General features: G+C 40.6%; 1 protein-coding gene across 1 annotated transcript in view; it reads left to right on the top strand.

The window, feature by feature from the left end:
• The window catches only part of LOC102859265 (chromosome unknown open reading frame, human C12orf56), a 117915-nt gene that overhangs the window by 92668 nt on the left and 17095 nt on the right, over positions 1–8152 (top strand). The gene's annotated exons all lie outside the window — the stretch shown is intronic.

The following is an 8152-nucleotide window of genomic DNA, read 5'->3' as shown; positions in this document are numbered from 1 at the left end:
AACATACTTTGGACATGTTGCAAGGAGGGACAGGTCCTTGGAGAGGGACATCATGCTTGGTAGGGTGGAGGGACAGCGCAGGAGGGGAAGGCCCCCTATGAGTTGGATTGATTCAATGACTGGGGTAATCGGGATGGGTGTGTCGGAGACGGTGCGATTGGCACAGGACAGAGCAGAGTTTAGGGCTGTTGCACATAGGGTCGCTATGAGTCGCAAGTGGCTCGATGGCATATAACAACAACAACAACTGTGATTAACAGGTTAATTAACACATGGTGAGTTCTCTCTACCCTTCTGCATTATTAAGAGTACAAAGATTTTCGTTAGCATAGTTTTCTCATTTGTCCTAGTCTGGAAATCTCTATAAATTTTCATTAAGATTAATGATAATAATAACATTTAAAAAAAGAAAAAGACTAAATGACACAATACACATTAAAGGCAATAAGATTCTAATAGAATTTTCCAAAGCACCCCTCCATCCTCACAATAGAAAAATGACTATACAAAATCAGAAGCTATAGTAGTTTCATTTAATATATATTTATGTGTCTGTGGAGGATTTCTACATAGATCAAGCTTTTGTAATGAAGATACTTAAAGATATGAGACCCAAAGAAAACAGAAATAGCTATCTGCCTCACATAGCTGTCTAGGGTATGTAGTTAAGGATCCTTCCACAGTGTCAACCAGGGACCGAAGCGTTTTTTCTTTTGTTGATTTTCCATCTTCTATCATTCTCTGTTCGGAGCTTTGATGGCTTAGTGGTAAGGAGTTGTGCTGCCAATCCTAAGGCATGTGTTTGAATCCACCAGCTGTTCTGCATGAATTGTTGTTGTTGTGTACTGCAGAGTCAGAATCGACCCACAGTGACCATCCAGTGGGTTTCCGGGGGCGGTTAATCATGTGGATGGTTGTCCATCCTTTTCCCATGGAGCAGCTTGTGGCCTTGAATCCCTTGTCTTCGGGGTTGCAGCGCAGCTTCTTGCCCCTAGGCCACCAGGAAGGATGTGCAATTCTGCCATGAGATTTACTGCCTCTGAAAACCTGCTGGATTGTCAGCTATGAGCTGTTTCCAACTAGACAGTACATAACATCATCATTCTTTGTAGGAGTCCAGGTGGTTCAATGGTTACGTGCTTGATTGGTAACCAATATGTGAGGTTGGTAGTTCAAACTCACCCAGCAGCTCTGTGGCAAAAAGACTTGGTGATATATTCCCCCAAAGGTTGCAACCTAGAAAATCCTTGAAGTCCTATCATGCCATATGGTGTTGCTTTAAGTTGAAATCAAATCAAGGGCACCTAACAGCAACATTCTCTTTGTCCTGACCTTAATGCTTTCATTACCTCCTTCTGGGAAGAAGAAAGAGAAGCAGAGAACAAGCAAATGTCCTTTTAAAGCAAGATAATATAATACTTCTCATTACATTCTGTTGCTGAGAACTTTAAGCCCATGGCCACACCTGGCCGGAAATGAGGCTGAAATAGCCTGTAATTGGACTGTTTACATGCCCACTTAGGAGAGCTCCGGTGGCTTAGCTGGAAGGAAGCGCACTGACAACACAAATGTGATGATGGTGGTTGTCATTAGTCTTTGATCCTCAGCAGTGCTTCAAGTCCTCCTCACTTTCAGCAAGCAAGGTTGTCCCGTCTTCATAGCACAGGTTGTTGATGAATCTTCCTCCAATTCTGATGCCACATTTCTCCTCATAAAGCCCAGCCTTCTGGATAATTTGGAGGACAATCACCTGGCCAACTGACTGAAATAGATCTATATTTGTTCCCATTCCAAAGAAAGGTGACCCGACAGAGTGTAAAAATTATGGAACAATATCAGTGATATCCCATGCAACCAAAGATTCTGCTAAAGATTATCCAAAAATGACTGGAACAGCACATCAACAGAGAACTGCCTGAAGGGCAGGCCGAGTTTAGAAGAGACGGTGGTACTAGAGATATTATAGCTAATGTTAGATGGATCTTGGCTGAAAGCAGGGAATACCAGAGGAATATCAATGTGTTTCATTGACTATGCAAAGGCATTTCACTATGTAAATCAGAAGAAACTGTAGTTTTCCCTATGCACATCCCAAAACTTCTCCAACAGGGTAAAAAGGGAAGCCATCGACTGGGAAAAAGTATTTGGTAATGACATATCAGACAAAGAAGACATTCAGATGGCTAACAAGCACATGAAGAAATGTTCAAAATCCCTAGCTCTAAGAAAGATGTAAATTAGAACAACTATGAGATATCATCTCACCCCAGTCAGAATAGAAAAATTTAATAGAACAACAGTCAACAAATGCTGGTGAGGTTGTGGAGAAACTGGAACCCTTACTCACTGTTGGTGGGAGTGTAAAATGGTGCAACCACTGTGGAAGGCAGTATGGTGCTTTCTCAAAAAGTTGCAAATAGAGATACCATTTGACCCAGCAATTTCAGTACTGGGAATATACCCCAAAGAGACCATGACTGACATCCAAGCAGATATATTTGCACACCCATGTTTATTGCGGCTTTGTTCACAATAGCCAGGAGTTGGAAACAACCTAAGTGCCCATCAACAAATGTATGGATAGAGAAGCTGTGGTATATTCACACAATGGAATATTATGCTGCATTGAAAAACAAGGAACTCATGCAATATTATTCAAAATGGTTGACTCTGGAGAACATTATGCTGAGTGAAATATCTCCATCACAAAAGGACAAACACTGTATGGTGCCACTGTTGTAAAACAGGACTGACCTCGGGGTTGGGGAGAGACTGAGAAAGATGGGTTCAATAATGTATACTGCATTGAAACAGATGATACTGCATTGAAACAGATGAGGGAGAAAACTGTTTAGAAGGGATATGTGATTAGGTATTTTTGACATAACAGGAGTCTAGAGCGAACGCTACATGGTGGAATGGACTTGGGGGAGGGTTTGTAAAACAATGAAAGAATTTTTCTTTTACTTTTCCAAGAGGGTAGTGTACTAGGGCGGAGGGTTGGGAGGGGAGAAAAGTGTAACAATGAATGAATGGAAATCCAAAGTCTCTGTAAATGTTTACTGAAATTAATAATAAATTTAAATTTAAAAAAAAAAAGAAAAGAAACTGTGGTTGACTCTGAGAAGAATTGGAATCCCAGAACACTTGATTGTGCTTATGGGAAACCTGTACTTGGACCAGGAGGCAGTCATCAGAACACAGCAAGGAACACTGCATGGTTCAAATTTGGGAAGGGTCTATGTGAAGGATGTGTCCTATCTCCGTATCTTTTCAATCTATATGCGGAACAGATTATCCAGGAGGCTGGGCTCTATGAGGAGGAACACATATGTACACAGTTCAAATCACCATTTGCTGCCTCTAAAAACCAACTGGAGAGTTAGCTATTGGGTCAGTTCTGATTTGGTGGTACACACCAGCAACAACATAAACTTACTTAAACATAACTTACACCTACTTAAACTTTGAGTGGTAGTTGTTGTAACTATGTGTCATTGGGTCTGAATCAACTCACAGCTGACCCTCCAGTGGGTTTTCAGAAGTAGGAAATTGTACATCTTTCTTGCTTAGAGCAGCTGGTGGGTTTGAACTGTGTGCTTCTGGATTGGTAACACAACTCCTTATCAAAGGAAGGGAAGAATGTTTAATGTGGGACAGTAATACTCAACACAGAAAATGTTTCCATGTTTTGTATAGTATTTGCTTGGCTTTTTTACGTGTACTGTAGACTATGAATTTCATCCTTGGGTAGTTTTCTGGCTAAAAACTTTCATTTCCCATCTGAACCATCTCAATGTTTAATCTAAATACTTGAATCAGAAACTAATGGGCTTTAAAGAATATAGACACTAAGAATTGGAACTTTTGATAATGTTGTTCACAGGCTACTAAGAACTTTTATTAATGAAAATATTCATTAACGTTTCTAAAGGAGCTTGCTATGTGCTAGAGACTGCTGGCCCAGTGTGCTTTATGGAAAGTCTGGACAAACATTTCTGCAGCAGGTCAGATCATATTCTTAGCTTTAGAGCCACAGTCTGCATTGAAACTACTCTTGTTTAACAGAAAACAGCCACAGACAATGTGTAAATGAATGAGCACAGCTGTGCTCCAAGAAAACTTATTTACAAAGACAGGCTGTGAGCTGGATTTGGCCTCCGGTCATGATTTGCTGACCTCTGCTTTATAAAAAAACAAGGAAAATACAGTTCTTTATTATTTCTTTAACATTCTTCTGTGTGTAGTTAACAGTACGACTAATTTCTTGAGCTCTAAAGCAGAGATTTAAGATTATCTCAGGTATTTTTGTCTTTCCTCACAAGTTGAAATTATTGTTAAATCTTGGTATCCTTTGCCTTTACTTTTTGATCCCTATCTTCTGACCCAAGTTGAAAACAAATCACTCTTCTTACCTCTATTGCATTGTAAATGCTGTTTTGCCTTGAATTTAACCAGGGATACATTACTCAAGAATCTATGCAGGGGTCTATCATGTTTACATATAAATCTCTAACGAATAAATTTCACCTAGGTTTCTCAGTGCTTTGTAAGAGACAGGTGAATTTGTTCTCTACAGATTAGTAACTAATCACAATTAAACCAGCAATAATGGCCATCAAGCCAGAACCAACTCATAGTGGATCCTCCAGCAAGCTTTTAGAGGCTGTACAGAAGTATAGATGTCTTAGTGTTGTGGTGTTAGAATCCTGGTCACAGCTCCAAATGTCATGCCTGAGGTCATCAGCCTGAGCCTGATGCTCAGGTTGAGTATAATTAGAAGAAAAGCATGAAAAGTCGAAGAAATCTTAGACATCACTTTCTTGCAGTCCACACTGATGGTAGGGAAGAGACAAGCCATGACTGTGAGCCAATGTGCAAGTTTTACCACCAAGTTTTTGTAGTGCTGAAGGCCAAGTGCTCTGCCAAACCGTGTCACACTATACACCTGCACAGTTACACTGAGGCTTACATAATACTGATTTAGAAGTCAGTTCTGCACCTGCCAAACGTGGCACCTTGAGCCCAACTCTGGCTGTAGGGTATAGTCAGCACTTTACAGTAACCACATCTGCCTGTTGTGTATATGCAGTACATTGCAGTATCCCACATAGTCTTGAAGAAGGTACAATCAAAGTGATCTTTGGTAGCATGGATGGTGAAACATCGTCTCACATACTGGATGAGTTGTTAGAAGAGGCCAGTCGTGAAATAGACATGTCTGGGAAGGTGGAGGGTGATAGAGAGGAAGATGGATTGACACAGTGAGTGTATCAGTGGGCTCAAGAATATCAGAGATGATGAAGATGGCATTGGGACAGGGCAAGGTCCAGATCTGTAATTCTTAGTTGTACTTGACTTGATAGCACCTAACAACAACAACACATCAAACAGGCACTTGGATTTAACAACAGGAGGAGAAAAAAAATCTGAGTGTTAATGACTCATCAAAAACCTATGTTATGCAGATGACACAACCTTGTTTGTTGAAACTGAAGACCTGAAGCACTTGCTGTAAAAGGTCAAGGACTGTAGTCTTCACTATGGATTGAAGCTCAACATTAAGAAACCCTGCATAGTGAAGTGGTCAGATGGGGAGGGGAGGGAGGAGCTGTATAACAATGAAAGAATTTTTTTTTCCAAAGAAAAAAGCAAACTGGGGGGGGGGGGGGGGGGGGGGGGGGGGGGGGGCAGGGAGGAAAATGTGCAGCAATGAATTAATGGAAATCCAAGTTCTTTATAAACTTTCATTAAAATCTCAATTATAAAAAAAAAAAAAGAAGACAAAGATTCTGACCACTGGGCCAACCGGCAGCACCATGATAGATGGAGAAGAGCTTGAGGTTGTTAATAATTACAACTTGCTTTGTTCCACAATCAACACTGTTGGCACCAGCAGTCAGAAAATCAAAAGTCTAATTGCATTGGGGAAATCTGAAGTCAGGAACCTCTCTAGAGTACTGAAAAGCAACAATGTCAGTCTAGATACTAAGATGTGCCTGATGCAGGCATGGTCTTCTCAATTACTTGTTAGAGGTGGATAGTGATTAAGGATGACAGAAGAAGAATCAATTCCTTCTAATTGCAGTGCTGGATAAGAGTCTTGAATATGCCATGGACTGCCAAGAAAACAAATAGGTCTGTCTTAGAAAGGGTGAAACCAAGTTTCTCTTTGGAAGAGAGGATTTTGAAGCTCCCTCTCATACTTTGGGAATGTGACCAGGAGAGACCAGTCCTTTGAGAAGGACATCATGCTTGGAAGGGTGGAGGGACAGCGCAAGAGAGGAAGACCTCTGATGACATGGATTGGTATAGTGACTGGGGCGAGCTCTGGTGGCCTAGTGGCAAGAAGCTGCACTGCAATCCCAGAGGTGAGTGGTTCGAATTCACCAGATGCTCTGCTGGAGAAGGAGGAACAATCTCCTCCTATACCAGTCAGATCTGATTTGACGGTACACACACAAGAATAAAAAAAAAAAAAGAGGTGGCCTAAGGGCTTGGTCATCTTGATATAGTGACTGGGGCAGTGGGAGTTGGTGTGTTGGAATTAATAAGACTGGCTCAGGACAGGGCAGGGACCTACTATACATGGGGTCACTATGGGTCACAAGCCACACGACAGCATGTAACAACAACAACAACAACAATTAAGCCTGATTGTAATACTTTTTTCACCAGACTTTGATATGCAGAGGGTCAAATCATGCAAGCAATAGCACTAACTAGCAATGTGAATATATATTATAATGTGTGAGTTTTCTATTATCAAGTAACAAAACACCACAAACAGACGTTTAAGTCCTTGAGTTTTTGTTGTTGTTGTGTTTTTATTTGAGAGCAAACAGTTAGTGTACTTGACTAACAGTTAGTGAGCCAAAAGGAGGTTGGAGTTCACACAAAAACATGAACTGGCAATTTACTTCCAAAAAAATCAAACATTGAAAAGCTATAGAGCATGTTGTTGTTATGTGCCATCAAGTGAGACCCATAGCTCACCCTGCAGTGGGTTTTCAGAGGTAGTAAACTGCATGGGAGGAGATTGCCCATCCTTCTCCTGCAGAGCAGCCTGTGGTTTTGAACTGCATGTCTTTAAGATTGCAGCACAGCTTCTTACCACTAAGTCACCAGAACTCCCTTTGCTTTGATGGTAGTAAGTTAACTGTTGTTGTGTACCACAGAGTTGGAACTGACCCACAACTGACCCTCCAGTCAGTTTTCAGAGGCAATGAATCAGATGGGAGGAGATTTCCCATTCTTCTCCCACAGGTTAATTCATAGAGGCTTAAAACAGCACATATTCATGATTTCACATGAATATGCAACTTTGGGTTTCACAAGAATGCAGTGAAAGTGTTGGAGAGGGCTGAAGTCTTATCTAAAGCTTGGCGTCCTCTTCTAAACACTTGGGAAATTAACACAGAATTAAGTTCTTTGCAGCAGTAGGATTCATAGCAACTTGCTGCTTGCCCAAGTCTACAGAACATCTCTGAACTCTAGGAATTACCTTCTTTTAAAGTACTCACCCGGTTACATTAGCATTGTTGTTGTTCTGTACAATAGTGTCAAAACCAACCCATAGCTGATCCTATGGAGGGTTTTCAGAAGCAGTTAATCACATGGAGGAAATTGCCCATCCAGGATAGTGTCTGTTTGTTGAAATATATCAATTGGTATGCTGTCAACTCCTGGAGCCTTGTTTTTTGCCAATTCTTTCAGAGCGGCTTGAACTTCTTGAACATCACCATAGGCTCTTGCTCATTCATTATTTCATGAAATTTTTTCTGTGTCAGCCAATTCCTTCTGGTACAGTGACTCTATATTCTTTCCATCTTTTTCTAATACTTCTTAGATTATTTAATATTCTACCCAGAGCATCCTTAAGTATAGCAAATCAAGGCTTGAATTTGTTCTTCAGTTTCTTCAGCATAAGAAATGCTGAGTGAGTTTGGCCTTTTCAATTTTCTGACTCCAGCTCCTTGCACATTTCATTGTAATACTTTACTTTGTATTCTTGCACTGACCTTTGGAATCTTCTGTTCAACTCTTTAATATCTTGATTTCTTCTCCTGACTAGAAAATATAAAATAATATTCATGCACCACAACAAGATAAAGGTAAACAATACAATTGAAAAATGGGCACAGGATATGAA

This window comes from Elephantulus edwardii, unplaced genomic scaffold, assembly GCF_000299155.1.
Source record: "Elephantulus edwardii isolate Elephantulus edwardi_28Jun2011 unplaced genomic scaffold, EleEdw1.0 scaffold00047, whole genome shotgun sequence".
Classification (NCBI taxonomy): Eukaryota; Metazoa; Chordata; class Mammalia; order Macroscelidea; family Macroscelididae; genus Elephantulus; species Elephantulus edwardii.
The sequence above is the reverse complement of the archived record's forward strand: the minus strand, read 5'-3'. Positions and strand labels throughout refer to the sequence as shown.